We start from the raw sequence: 14,970 nt of genomic DNA, 5'->3' as shown, positions 1-14,970 counted from the left end.
AGGTGGATTGCTTTTTTGATATTTTTGGTTTAAGAAAAATATTTTAAAAGAGAGATTTTTATTTCATTTAAACCAAAGTGTAAAAAAAGCAATATTTTTTTTAAATGTTAATGCGTCGAGCCTTCAAAGCATAGTATCGCGTAGTCATGGATTTTCGGCCTCGTGGAACGTTCAAGAACATAGATGGCATGTATCGATGAATCAATTTTTGGGACAATTTGGAAGTTTTGTTTAGTTTTTTTTACTTTGTGCATTTTTTTGTGGATAGTGCACTACAATGATTGATTTCTTGTTGCGATTTTTGGCATAAAAACTTAGTTTTTCTGGATTTTTGGGGGGATGCGTTTTCTTTTAGGTGGACACAGTACAGTTTGTAGTACTATATTCGCTGTAAAAAATGGCTATGCCAATCTGTGTATCTTTTTGATAGTTTGACTCAGGAATTGGATTCCATCTTCGATTATGGATTTGTTACTATTAATTTTTTGATTGCACAAGACTCTTAGTGAAATGTGGGATTGTACGCAAGTCCAAGAGCTGAAGAATGAAGATAACTAAAGGTAGGAAACCCAATTTTTTTAAAATAAAAAAATGGAACAATGCCAATTGAATAGTATGTGTGCAATATTGTCTAGGTAGTCTGAAGCCATCATCAACAAAAATTGTTGAATTTGATCCAGGGAACGCTCATACATTTCTTTTGTTCTTTTTGAAATGTGTGGGTTCAGACTACCAGTCAATGATTGTGCTATTCTCATTTCTTGGAAACTTTGCTCCTTCTTCAAAATTTCCCAAAAATTATATAACTTAGGGTGAGGTCTTCCAATTAATTTGTTGAAGGATTTGTGTCATCCCTTATGGCAATATTGTTTTTGCTGCTCCCTCTAAGCAGGTCGCTTAAGGGTTCCACCACTTCACGGGAAAATATAGCTTCCTCCTGAGACCTGACCTGCTTAGATGGCCAATCCATTTATTTATTTATTAAACTTATAAGGCACAACTGCTACCCAAAAAGGGTTTCCCGGTGCCCGGGCAGATCAGATACTGTGTGGCGGCTTTCAAGGTTATTGGTTAAAAAGCCAAGTCTTCATGGATTTGCGTAATTGGGCATACTCTGTTTCATGTGTCCTCAAAGTAATTTAGGAGTACCAAGTTTTCTTTGCTTGTAGTAAAATATTCTGATTCAGTAATTGATGTGTAGTGTTCATCCACACAGTCAGGAGCAACCAAGCATAGGGCAGTTCATTTTTTTAACTCAAATTTCAGTTTACTGTCTGATATGTAATCCTCAAATAAGGATGTTTTTTGAATTGTTCTCCAATATGCCTGTGAAAAGTGAAAAAACTTCCTTGGATTTGGGCATCTGGATACATGTTGGTGATGGTGTTAATCATGGGTAAATCAAAGTCAATTAACACTTTTCTAGGACTTTTGTTCAGAGTTTTAGTTTTTACCACTGTTAAAAATTCAGTGTATGTTGAGGTTTGCTTATCAGGGAGTAAACTGTACACAGAAGGAACTACAGTGTGATTAACGTAGGTGTGAATAAGTCTGGGCGGTGAACTCAGCTCCGCTCGAGGAGTTTGCAGAGTTTGCCGCACTCCTCTTACGCGGAGCTCACTGAGTTTTTTGCCTCGCTCGCATTCTTCAACGTCAAGATGGTGAGCGCGAGCAAGGAAAATCCACTTCCCGGCAAGATTTTTCCTCGTTTGGATCGTCAACATCAAGTTGGCGAGCACGAGCATGGAAAATCAACCTCCCGGCGAGATTTCTCAACTCGGGCAGTCAGATTTCTCATTGCGAGTGGTCGCGTATGCTCGCGACGACTTGCGTTGAGAAACCGTCCATTCACATTGAGAAAGCTGCAGCTCGAGTAAAAATCTACCCGAGCAGCAGAAAGGAAGCAGCGCCTGCTTGCGTTGTGCATTGTGCAGTTCGCAATAATTGCACAGTGTGGACAAGCACCTGGCACTGAAAATCATTGCGAACGTCATTTATCTAAAAAAATTCTGCCGCTTGCGGAGCTCCGTGTAGCACAGCAGAGTTTTTTTTTAAACTTCGCAGAGTTCCACATAGCAGAACTCCGCGAACTCCATCCAGGCTTAGGAGTAAATATTGTATATTTAGGTGAATGGGTCGGGTGTGGATTTAAATGTCCCATCCATCATCGAAATATCACTAGTCTCCAATTTCAATAGGTTATGGGATGTGCTAAAGAATAATATTCATTTTTGAGGGGTTTTGTTGTCATGCAAAAGAAACGTTTCATTAGTAACAGTGACTGTTAGTTCAGGAGGAATGTTAATATCAGAGTACGTTTGGGGTGTTACACATTGGGGGTTACATGTCTGTTTTTTCACTGTATAATTCTGTGTAAGTTTGGGATTGTGGCATACAACTTGCTACATGCATAGGAATGTTTTGGGATACCTCCCTCAAAACTGTGCCAGAGGGTTCATTGGAGGTGGATGCAAGGTCTTTCATTTGATTCATGTTTTCTCTAACCTCAATCTCTATTGCAGAGACAGAGTGGTTATGCTCTGTGGTCCTTTTCACAGTGTCACCAAGAGTAACCGCTCTGCCTGTGCAATGGGATAAGTAATATTGCACACACCTCCAATGAAACCTGGGCTCAGTTAATCTCTCCTTACAATAAACGTAGCCACTGTATTTCAATAATCTATTGCCTTTGTTGGATTTCATGTATGTTGCCTGTCTTCCAGTTGCCCTCTTGAATTTTTGTCTGAAAAAACAAATTAAGAAAGTGATTATGTGTGTTAGTTATTTGATTTTCTCTATTGATTGCAACCTGTGAAAAACTTTTCAAATAACATGCTGTTTATTAGATAGCTTGACTTTGATTTTGCAAGCTAAGATTTTGTATTATGGTTTGTAGATGACTCCTGTGAAAAGAAAAATAGGCTTTATAAATGTGTACTGTAATTTTACTCACCTTATTAAGGTCTTATTGCTTGTTTGCTTGTCCTTTTAATGGTCTAGGACTTTCTCCTGGTGGTTTGGCTGACTTAGTATTTTCCCTTCTGGATGAAGTTGGGTATGTCTGAAAGTAAAAGTTGAGATTAACTGAGCTCTTTGAAATTAATCTTTGCTTAGCCTGCTTTCGCCATTTTTATTTTGTTTTACAGAGATTTTTGTTTGTCTTACCTTTTGGATACTAATGCGTAATGTGTTTGTTGGTTTTCGCTGTATCGTTAGGGTTTCCAAATATTTTACCTCTAAAAAGCCTTTTGCTAGTTGAGTAAGTGCTGGTGACAATGGGTGGAAGTCCAGCTGTTGGTTATGTTCGTCCTGTTGTTATTTGCAGATCTATTGAGCCTGTGAGAAAATGAATATTGATTGTATGTTCCAGTGTTAAATGATTACATTTATGAAAGCAGCAAATGACCAACAGCTTTCATTTTGTACCTCATCACTGTCCAGCATCTTCCCTGAGGCAAACACTTGAAGGGGTTAGAATAATAATGTTGACCCCCACCTCTGTCCAGCACCTTCCCTGAGGAAAACACTTGGCGGAGTTAGAAACTTGTTTTGCCCCCCACCACAATCCAGCACCTTCCCTGAGACAAACATCAAGTGGAGTTCGAATAATAATTTTGCCCCCACCACTGCACCTTCCCTGAGACAAACACCTGGTGGAGTTAGAAGAATAATTTTGCCCCCCACCACTAGCCTGCACCTACCCTGAGGCAAACACCTGGCGGAGTTAGAATAATATTTTTACCCCCCACCACTGCCCAGCACCTTCCCTGAGACAAACACCTGGTGGAATTTGAATAATAATTTTGGCCCCACCTCTGTCCAGCACCTTCCCTGAGGAAAACACTTGGCATAGTTAGAATAATAATTTTGCCCCCCACAGCTGACCAGCACCTTCCCTGAGGCAAACACCCGTTGGATTTAGAATAATAATTTTGGCCCCCACCACTGACCAGCACCTTCCCTGAGGCAAACACCCGGCAGAGTTACAATAATAATTTTGCACCCCATCACTAACCAGCACCTTCCCTGACGGAAATACCCTGTGGAGTTAAAATGATAGTTTTGCACCCCACCACTGACCAGCACCTTCCCTGAGGCAAACACCCAGCGGGGTTAGAATAATATTTTGCCCCCACCATTCTCCAGCAACTTCCCTGAGGCAAACACCCGGCGGAGTTAGAATAATAATTTTGCACCCCACCACTGACCACCACCTTCACAAAACATTTTGAAATATTTAAAGAAGAAAAGGTTATTTTGTTTTGGCAAAATAAATAATATAGAATACTTACAGATGATTTAAAAAATTTGTTTGTTATTTTCGATATAGCGTTTCATGATATAAATAGATGTAGTTATATATTTACTTACTTATGGATGAAAATATGTGTTCTGGATTATATGGTGTAGATTTGGGGCTGTTTCTGGAGTGCTGTTAATAATTTTAAAATATATTAAAAGAATATGAATTATTTCTTTTCATTAAGCAGGTGTTTTGTTTTAAACTTACACTTACTTCAGTCAGGTGATGACAGTGTGTAATTCGAAAGTCTGAGATGTCTCCTCCTACTCCTGCTGCTTTTGGTCACCATGGAAGTCACTGTACCACTGAGCACAAAATGGTGGTTGTCTTCTTCTATACGTTTTTTAGGGGTAAACGAAAATTTGAAAGAAAATATGTTTTGGAAATGATTTTTCCACGTGATTCAGAAGCTGACAGAATGTATATTCATTATGTGTTGTGTGAAATGTTGGTTTATACATTCTGTTTCAGAATTTCAGCCATTTTGATTAGATAATGGGTCGGCTGCTGTAATGAAAATAGTTGAAGGATACCCATTTTCTCTGCTTGCTGGGCAGAATATGCAGATGCTGCTTTTGCCACTGACTGTAGAGTGTATTTCTTAAACAATACTTTGTATATATGCATACAAATCAGAGGTAATCTTTTTAAAACAAAGTGTAAAAACGAAATTATTTATACCTATGTATTTGAATACTTCGGTATTAGAATTAATTAAGCCCGGGTGGGGCAGGTGTAGTGCCTCTACGCAGAGTTCCACAGAGTTGGAAAAAAGCACTTACCTACCGTGGCTGCCTCCTCCTCGCCATGGCCACTCTCCTTCCTTGTCCTCGCCGTCCTTCTTCTTTGATAACCCCTACGTTGTACGTTTTGCGTGTGGCTGAGGAAGGAGAGTGGCCATGGCGAAGAGGAGGCAGCCACGGCAGGTAATTGCTTTTTTCTTACATTATAATTACTTTGGGAGGGTGGAGGGGCCGACTAACTCTGCTCTGTCACTGAGTCGGAGTTTTGCCTAAACTTTGCATTCGTAACGGAACGTGGAGTATGCAAAACTCTGCTGGCGGCCATAGTTACCCACCCGGGGTTAGAATTATTACACATGTTGTTATGTGTATTCCTAAAGTAGACTATCAGCAGTGAGGGTCTCGTTGAACTCTGAGCAGGTGTGTTCCTTACCCTGACTTAGGTTGATTGGTTAATTGAAAAGTCAGGTCATCAGCTTTTTGCAGAATTCAAGAAGAGAGGAGGGGGCTCTGATGTGGAGCAGGAGGCCATTCCTTGCTTTAGGAGATTTACGAGTGATATAAGAGAAACCCCGTCCTCCTGATCTGGTTCTGTGAATGCATAGGATGTGTGCAAGTAGGAATCCTGAGGACCGGAGATGTCTGGGTGGTTGGTGGAAGCAGATGCAACTGTTCAGGTAGGTGTGTCCGAATTGTATAGTGCCTTGAATGTGTGTGTGTGTGGATCTTGAAATGGGTATATTTGTGTATTTGGAGCCAGTGGCGCTCCATGAGGTATGGTGTGATGTGAATTCTGTGTGGGAGTTTGAGGGTAGTTTTTAGGTGAGTTACTTGGGGATCCCAGCGTAGAAGGTATTCACATAGTCAAACTTGCTATTGTATAGGCCATAAATGCCAATGTTCTAGTTTTGCATGGGAGCCTTTTGAAGATCTTCCTCAGCATCCTCAGGTTGTTGATGCAGGGCGGAATGATAAAATTGACTTGTGCGGTCATGTCCAGTTTGCTGTAAATGAGTATTCCAATGTTTCTGGTGTGGGTGCTGGGTGGTGTCAGAATTCGCCCAGCCGCCATATTGGAGTCCCATGGTGTTCTTGCTGAAGATCACTACTTATGCCTTGTCAGTGGTGAGCTTCAGACAGTTGCCTTTAATCTATTTAGCGACTTCGGTCATGCAGGCAGTGAACCTGTGTCTTGTGTGGGGGTCTTGTTTGAGAGGGAGAGTATGAGTTGTGTGTCATCAGTGTAAGAGAGGATGTTGATGTAGTGTGTGTGGTTAACATTGGCTGGTAGGATTATGCATACATTGAAGAGAGTGGGGGTGAGTGATGAACATTGAGGCACTCTGCAGGTGAGTTTTCAGTCTTCCGAGGAGTAAGATGTCCAGCTGACAGCTTGTTTTCTACCCGTTAAGAAGGAGCAGATCCAGAGGAGATAAGGTGCTTGGACGCCAATTTTGTGCAGGTGCCTGATGAGAATTGGGTGTGATATGGTGTCAAATGTTGTAAAGAGGTCCAGGAGAATGAGGGTTGTACTTTCTCCTCTGTCAAGGATCATGCGGATGGCATCTGTGGTGATGGTGAATACTGTTCTGTACTGTGATTGGACCTGAATCTGGACTGTGGGGCATTGAGGAGCTGGTGGTAGCTTAGGTGGTCGGTGAGGCATAGGTTGCTTAGATGCTTCAGCTTGAATGATGGTGCCAAGTTTCCAGGTGTCCAGGGATGTGGCTGAGTCAAAGTACATGTTCTAAAGGCAAAAGAAGTGAACATAAAGAGAACTCTGAATGTCATTGAGGAGTTTTCTATATGTTCCAAATATACAATGAATGTAATTAAAACTGAAAATTTGAGAGATCATATATGGGAATAAAAAATAATACTGCTTATGAGTTTTTATATGTACTATGTAAACCCCTGTTTTTCAAAAAAGGAAGCCTAACAAGATCGGATGGACACTCTTTCTAACTGTTGTTGGGTGTATTAATCTGATAAGAATGACTATTTAATCAACATTCTTGGTTGTGTTCAGTGACTTGCTTTGCCATCACTGTGGGCATCTTCGAAAGACTAAATGGGACGATCTCTAACTTCATAAGCAATAGCATAGGATTCAGAGGGAGCCGACAGAAACACGCCAAGTGTTGACTGGAAGGAGGTTGGGCATTTACTGTTTTTTTCATTCTTCTCTGAGGCTCCTTCAATAAGATTTGTTAAAAGATGAATTCACCTACTAAAGTGAATGAATTATGCATCAGGAAAACCTAAATTTCCTTCAGAAATATTGGAAATGGGTAATGGATACAGTGAGTCTGAAGAGTATGAGTTTCAAAATGGTGAAAGCTTACTTGAGCTTGCGTACGGGCATTGTCTGCTTCACAGGATTACTTTAAATACCATCATCTGTGTGGTTGGAAGTTAGATCCAGCATACATGGGACAGATTTCAGAGGCACTTGTGAGAGTATCCACCTTTTCTGACATGTCAGTCTCTAAATATTACCCCACTAATGAGACTCACAAGGGAAGAGCCCCCTCAGATGACTCATGACATAATTAGAAGTCCCAGTCTAATAAAAGAACATTTCTTCCTTTTTCACCTTATGTCTCACCTGATAAATAGACAAAATGTATAATTTTGAGAGCAATATATGCAAACATTTCAGCAGGATGGAAGGCAGTTGAAAGTATGCTTTATGGAAAATCCCCACAAGATTTAATCGTCATGGGGAAGGTGTTTCAGGAAATAAGCTGCCTGTTTGACAAATACAAAATGCCAAATCCCTTAACCGCCATGCTTGGCCGTTTTGTGGAGGTAGCTTCGGCAACACAAAACGTGGGATAATATTTTGGGCTTTAGTGGTGGCACGAGCTGTGATCACTTGAGTCACCACCAAAATAGGGAGCAGTGGGTTACGGCTATGGCAAAGCTTTTATAGATTGGGAGAGGGATATAAGAATACATTGGTGGAAGAGAGAGATATATAAGAGTTATCTATATTTCTCGTCCCTATTTGCAATCTCTGTGGCAACCAGTTTCCAGTCTCTTATTTAGGTAGTTAATCTAATGGTTGCCTAAGCTTTGACAAAATTTCAGCGGGCATCACAAATCTCTGTCTCAGAAGGTATAAGAATGGCTTAATTAACAACTCAGAAAAAGCTAAGGAGCCATCAAAGGGAACACCAGGAGGGGGTAACCATAGAAGGACTGAGATGAAAAAGAACAAATACTTTATTGATAATACAGAAGCTGCCAATGCCTTGGTGTATAAAACTAGTGAGAGATATGGACAAAGCAGACACTTGCACAATGTATTCCTTTATACTCAGTTGGAAGAAGGGCCCTAAGAACTTAGCAGGGCAAAAGTAGAAAGGAAGTCTCAAAGGAAGAGTTGACACAAAGTCAAGCCAAAAAGAAAACAAAACATCTGAGCGAAGGCACTTGAGCCAATTATCGGAGGAAAAGAGGTCGCCAATGAAGGGCTCGGGTGAAGTCAAAAGATAACGCTTTGGGCAAAAGTGGTGGTATATGAAAACAAATCTACTTTACCCCCTGAGATTAGGACTGGTGAGCCTGTTAATAGCTCTGGTAGGTGGCCTCCAAAGCACCATTTCAATTGGTGTCACAGTAATGATCCCCTCTCAGAAGATCAGAGTGCATTGAGTCAAAGGATAAAATCAGTGAAGTTAATGAGGATGCTACAGAGAGCAATTAACCAGGACAGAGATACATTGTGTGTGAAGTGCAGAGCACAAATGTTTTATTCTTCCAACTTCTTAAGAAGGAAAAGATGAATTCCTAAATTCGGCTGCTGAATTCAGGTAACCTCCTATCCATTTTTTTCCTCTGTTCCTTTAGTAAAAGTGATTGCTCCTTCAGATATGACCTTGGTGGGTGTTGTTAAGAGCAATGGGTGCAAGGTGACTCGGGTGAAATTTCAAAAGTATTCACCTCGGTAATCCAGAAAGTGACAACCGAGTTTCTGGCCAGCAGCATAGAAACCTGTAAGAATCTAGAGGAGGCAGGCACGGAACAGCAATCTTATAGTCTCCATCCGTCATGTCTAACGATACATTGTGGGTTGACCACAACTCAAGTTGAATTTTCCTACTTGGCCATACCTATTTTTCAGACAGGGACACATACATAAGGTGCTTGGTAACCAAGGCCAAATAATAACAGTTTCAGCCTCCAATGACATCTATGACAATGACTGGAATCATCATTGCTGAAATCAATGGCAGACCAATCATTTCCTGAGTTTGAGGTAGGGAGATGGTGGTATGAGGGATCACACATAGACTGTTGGGCAAACAGCCCCACTAAGAGTATTAATTTAGAACACTTACGGTTTCAAAAACTTGTCAGGTGTCCAAATTAATCAAAATCTTGAGAAATACTCAATACATTTCATCAGGAAAAGTGGTTGAGGAGAGCCGTCTTGTGCTGGTCATGTGAATGCATCAGTAAATAAGCATGGTCGATCCTCCTGGGACCAAATGACTATGGTCTCAGTTTTTTACGCAAAGAAGGTTCAAACTTTGTCAACCTGTAGTTGACTTGCCATATTGCTCCTTCGTAGCATGACTATTTCTTAGGTTCCCTGCTTTGTTTAAATATTTATGTCTTGCCTAGAGCAATATCTTTCTTTGATGACTTACGGAATCTTGACCACAGTGTGAGCATGTTCTTTCGCCTGATTTCTTTTTTTTTATTGTGGGAGACAATCTTAACTTAAAGATTCAAATTCATCAGCTGGATGATGACTACCCTGACTTATTAAATTTAAGTGAAATACCCTCCGCTGTCGCAGTCAAGGGAGAAAATATTGGTAGAGTTGCCCAAATGCTATCTCTTGTAAGACATCATAATTTCATTAGTCTTAATGGACACAAAACAGGTGGCAGTCCAGCATGAGTCCCTTTTAAATTTGGTAATTTTGCCAGTCCCAATGGATTATACGTTTGTTTCCTTAGATCCATTTAAACTTATTGACAACTTTAAAGTTATTGATTTGGGTGACAGTGATCACTGTGATGTGGTACCGACTTTAGGTCACCAGGGCCAAATGAAGAAATCAGTGTCAATAGTAGATACAGCGATACATAAGAAAAAGACTAGGACCTGGATTTCCGATGACAATATTAAAGCTTTGTATAAGATAATACTGGAGGAACACTTACCAAGTGCAAAGGGGCCGTGCAATATAAATTGGAATGCCCAAATAATAAAATCAGTTCTGCAGCATTTAAAAATGCAAGATGCCAGTGTAGGGCACCCCACATTAGAAGTAAAACACAGGTTTCATCAGGGTGGTTTGATGGGGACTATAAAACAGAAAGAAGGTGACTTAATAAGATTCTCTGTAAGTTAATGAGAGACAATTGTTTAAATGTGATTAAGTAGATACAAGAAACAAAAAGAAAATATAGTATGTTGTGACAGCGAAAAAGGAGAATTCTTTGGGGCAAACAGGGCTGAAATGAATGATGCTAAATCTAAAGGCAATTCAAGGAACTTTTCCCCCTGGTGAATATAGAGATAATTGTATCTCCTGTCACCAGGAGGCACAGGTAACTGAAGACCAATGGGCAGAATGTATCTTGGATCTATATCAATGACCCCAACAAGGTGTTACCCTTGCAACGAATAATGGTTTAGCAGAAGCTGCCAATTTAGCATCTTTATTGGATACTGTCATTGGTGCAGATATGATTGGCAACCTGAAACCATCTTGAGCACGAGGCTCAGATGGCCTACCAGCCGTCATTTTAAAAGGCCAATCATCTATGGTGGGCAAATTTACTCTGTTCTTTCTACAAATGGGTCTCATTAACAGGCATCATGTCTGAAACATGGTGGGTGCAATTATTAAACCAATTCACAAAAGAGGGGAATGGTATATCTCCAGAAATGCCAGGTTAAACTCATTATTAGATTTGCTAATGACGATGTATGCAAAAACTCTCCTTCTGCACCTGAGCATTGGGGTATCTTCTCAAGAATAATACCCAGAGAAATCAGGTTCCAAGGCTAATATGTGGCAATGTTTCTTAATGGTGTGTTTGAAGCGATCACTTATGGTAGAAAATTTGGACACCACCACCATTCGTCATCGGACAGTTTTTTTGTTTTTTTAAAGTAATTCAGTTAGAGTTTTTAAAGTACTGCGAAATTTGACTTGTTCCAAGACATGTTGTGGATAACCTCGTAGAGTACATTTCATCAACATTGCTTCAGTTTGTTCAACACAAATATCCGGTTGAGATGCAATGCATTTCACATGAGACAGCTAAGAATATGGTAAATGATTTTTGAGCGATTGTTGGTGGTAACTGTTATAATGTAAGAGGTTATTTCTGTCTGTTTTCGGAATATGTTGGTTTCTTATTTGTTGGACATTTTTCAAATTTGGACATTTAGAAATGTCATAGTGTGTTGATGAATTTCAAAAGTGAATTGTATATGATCATTGATTCCATTTAGTGCGTCCAAGGCGTCCATGATCTCATGTTGCGATTCTCACAATATAATGAAGATGTTGTCTATGTACCTGAGAAACTTCAAAGCGTGTTCTCTCCAGATGTTAGTACTCAAGATGTTGTCTTCCTCAGATTTCTGTATAAAAATATTGGCATATCTAGGAGCAGCACAATTTCCTATTGAAGTCCCGATGAGCCGTAAAAGCCACTGATCTTCCCACTTGAAGTAGCTGTGGTAAAGTGTGAAGTATAGAAATTCCATGAGGAAAAGCTGCATGTTGGAATCTAGAGGTACAAAAGGGGGTGGTGATGGACGGACGGAGCATCTGAACCAATCAAACACTCACACCCAGTCAACAGAACTGGGTTTAATCCATCACCGTTCTTTAGCCCACTCTGCCACCCCAGTTCAGACATGCCCATATGCAAATCAGTCTGACCCTGTGCCTCATGGGAACAGTCCAGCCCGAACTGCCAAGCCATCCCTTCCCTGGACTGGAAACAAGCTTCCGAGGACCGGTTTCTGGCATTTCAGCCATCTTCAGCCCGGCTTGCTTGCATCCAGTGGCAAAGTGAGCAAGGGACTCACGTCTGAGCATACCCTGCCAACTTATGGCGAACAAAGTGGTACAAAAGGGGGTGGTGATGGACGGAGCATCTGAAACAATTATAACACTCACACCCAGTCAACAGATCTTGGTTTAATCCGTCACCGTTCTTTAGCCCACTCTGCCACCCCAGTTCAGACATGGCCATATGCAAATCAGTCTGACCCTGTGCCTCTTGGGAACAGTCCAGCCCGAACTGCCAAGCCATCCCTTCCCTGGACCGGAAACAAGCCTCCGAGGACTGGTTTCTGGCATTTCAGCCGTCTTCAGCCTGGCTTGCTTGAATCCAGTGGCAAAGTGAGCAAGGGACTCACGTCTGAGCATACCCTGCCACTTATGGCGAACAAAGTGGTACAAAAGGGGGTGGTGATGGACGGAGCATCTGAACCAATCAAACACTAACACCCAGTCAACAGATCTGGGTTTAATCCATCACCGTTCTTTAGCCCACTCTGCCACCCCAGTTCAGACATGGCCATATGCAAATCAGTCTGACCTTGTGCCTCATGGGAACAGTCTAGCCCGAACTGCCAAGCCATCCCTTCCCTGGACCGGAAACAAGCTTCCGTGGACCGGTTTCTGGCATTTCAGCCGTCTTCAGCCCGGCTTGCTTGAATCCAGTGGCAAAGTGAGCAAGGGACTCACTTCTGAGCATACCTGCCAACTTATGGCGAACAAAGTGGTGCAAAAAGGGGTGGTGATGGACGGAGCATCTGAACCAATCAAACACTCACACCCAGTCAACAGATCTGGGTTTAATCCATCACCATTCTTTAGCCCACTCTGCCACCCCAGTTCAGACATGGCCATATGCAAATCAGTCTGACCCTGTGCCTCATGGGATGGTCCGTCCATCACCACCCCTTTTTGTACCACTTTGTTCGCCATAAGTTGGCAGGGTATGCTCAGACGTTGAGTCCCTTGCTCACATTGCCACTGGATTCAAGCAAGCCGGGCTGAAGACGGCTGTAATGCCAGAAAACGGTACTAGGAAGCTTGATTACGGTCCAGGAAAGGCATGGCTTGGCAGTTTGGTCTGGACTGTTCCCATGAGGCACAGGGTCAGACGGATTTGCATATGGCCAAGTCTGAACTGGGGTGGCAGAGTGGGCTAAAGAACGGTGATGGATTAAACCCAGATCAGTTGACTGGGTGTGAGTGTATAATTGGTTCAGATGCTCCGTCCATCACCACCCCCTTTTGTACCACTTTGTTCACCATAAGTTGGCAGGGTATGCTCAGACTTTGAGTGCCTTGCTCACTTTGCCGCTGGATTCAAGCAAGCCTGGCTGAAGACGGCTGTAATGCCAGATATCGGTCCTAGGAAGCTTGATTCCGGTCCCGGGAAGGCATGGCTTGGCAGTTTGGGCTGGACTGTTCCCATGAGGCACAGATTCAGACTGATTTGCATATGGCCATGTCTGAACTGGGGTGGCAGAGTGGGCTAAAGAACGGTGATGGATTAAACCCAGTTCTGTTGACTGGGTGTGAGTGTTTAATTGGTTCAGATGCTTTGTCCATCACCACCCCCTTTTGGACCACATGTTGAAATCTAAGCTTGAATGAACTAAAACATTCTCTAAAGCAGCGATGATTTCTGACATCAGCCGTTTTCATCCCGATTTGAGTTATACACACCTGTCCACACTCTGACTCAAGGTCACATCCTGTGATACACACATGTTTGTAGCTTTGAGTCACCCACTTTTTCACCGCATTTTCTTTTGACTTTTGGTCCATTTCACCAATAAGATGTATATTTGTCTAACTATTTTGCTTCGGTCTGGCTCCCCCTTATTCATCACATTACATTTGTCATAGATAATGACCCCTGACGAAGGTCTGTAATGGACCGAAATGCATCAGAAAAGGTTCGCCTGAAATTTTGATTGACACTGTAACTATTCATTGGAAGCTTCTTGTGATATGAATAAACAATATAAAACATAGAAAGAACACAGCATAAGTTTGTTACTTTTCATCAAAGTTCAAAGGATTGTGTACTTATTTACCATCAATTCTGGAGAAAAAAAAACATTGTGGGCTTGATGCTGTGCTTAGGGGGACATCCCCTAACCAGGAGACACTACTTATTGTATACTCTACTCACACTCCTGACCAGAGAGTGAAACCCCGGAGGCATGCAACAAATTTACAAAATATACAAAGTGGTAGTGCGCATTCCACCTTTTTCATGTTCTTGGCAGGTGACACTTTTTTGGAAACTCAATCTACTCTTCTTATAGTTCTTTTCCAGACACCAATTGTGATTTAGTTTCCGGGTCTGTGAAGTTTTATATGGGGTTCTACTTCCTTTTTAACTGAACACTTCCCGATTTCACCTTTCTTCAGGAAAGAGGTCTGTCACATCAGGCACAACTCCAAAGCTGATTATCCACAACATAATTCATGAGAGTGGCGAGAGTTTACACTTGGATGTCAGCTACAGTGATATGTGGATCAAGGGGTTAATCCCAGATCCTCTGCCCTAATCTTTATGATTCTCCTATCTGCCCCATCTCCCTTCCTGAGAAGTGTCCAGCCCTTTCCTTGTGATCTATCACTGAATGAAAGAGCAGTATTTTGAGATGTTAAGGGAGTCTCTTCCTTCCCTCCAGTGTGTTCCCACCAGCTCACAGGAATGCAGCAATACCCAAATCTGTCCGTGAGGATTCCTCGCCACCTCATGTTTTTAACAGGCAGGCCTGGGCTTCCCAAAATGAAACCCAGGGTCCTCCACACAATGGGGGTCATTATGATTGCGGATTTTCCGCTTACTCCGGGCCGGCGGAAGCCACCGCCGGCCCGGAGTATGCGGGAAATCCGCCGAGGAGGCC

Source organism: Lissotriton helveticus, chromosome 2_1 (genome assembly GCF_964261635.1).
Source record: "Lissotriton helveticus chromosome 2_1, aLisHel1.1, whole genome shotgun sequence".
Taxonomy (NCBI): Eukaryota; Metazoa; Chordata; class Amphibia; order Caudata; family Salamandridae; genus Lissotriton; species Lissotriton helveticus.
This window is presented reverse-complemented; position numbering follows the sequence as displayed.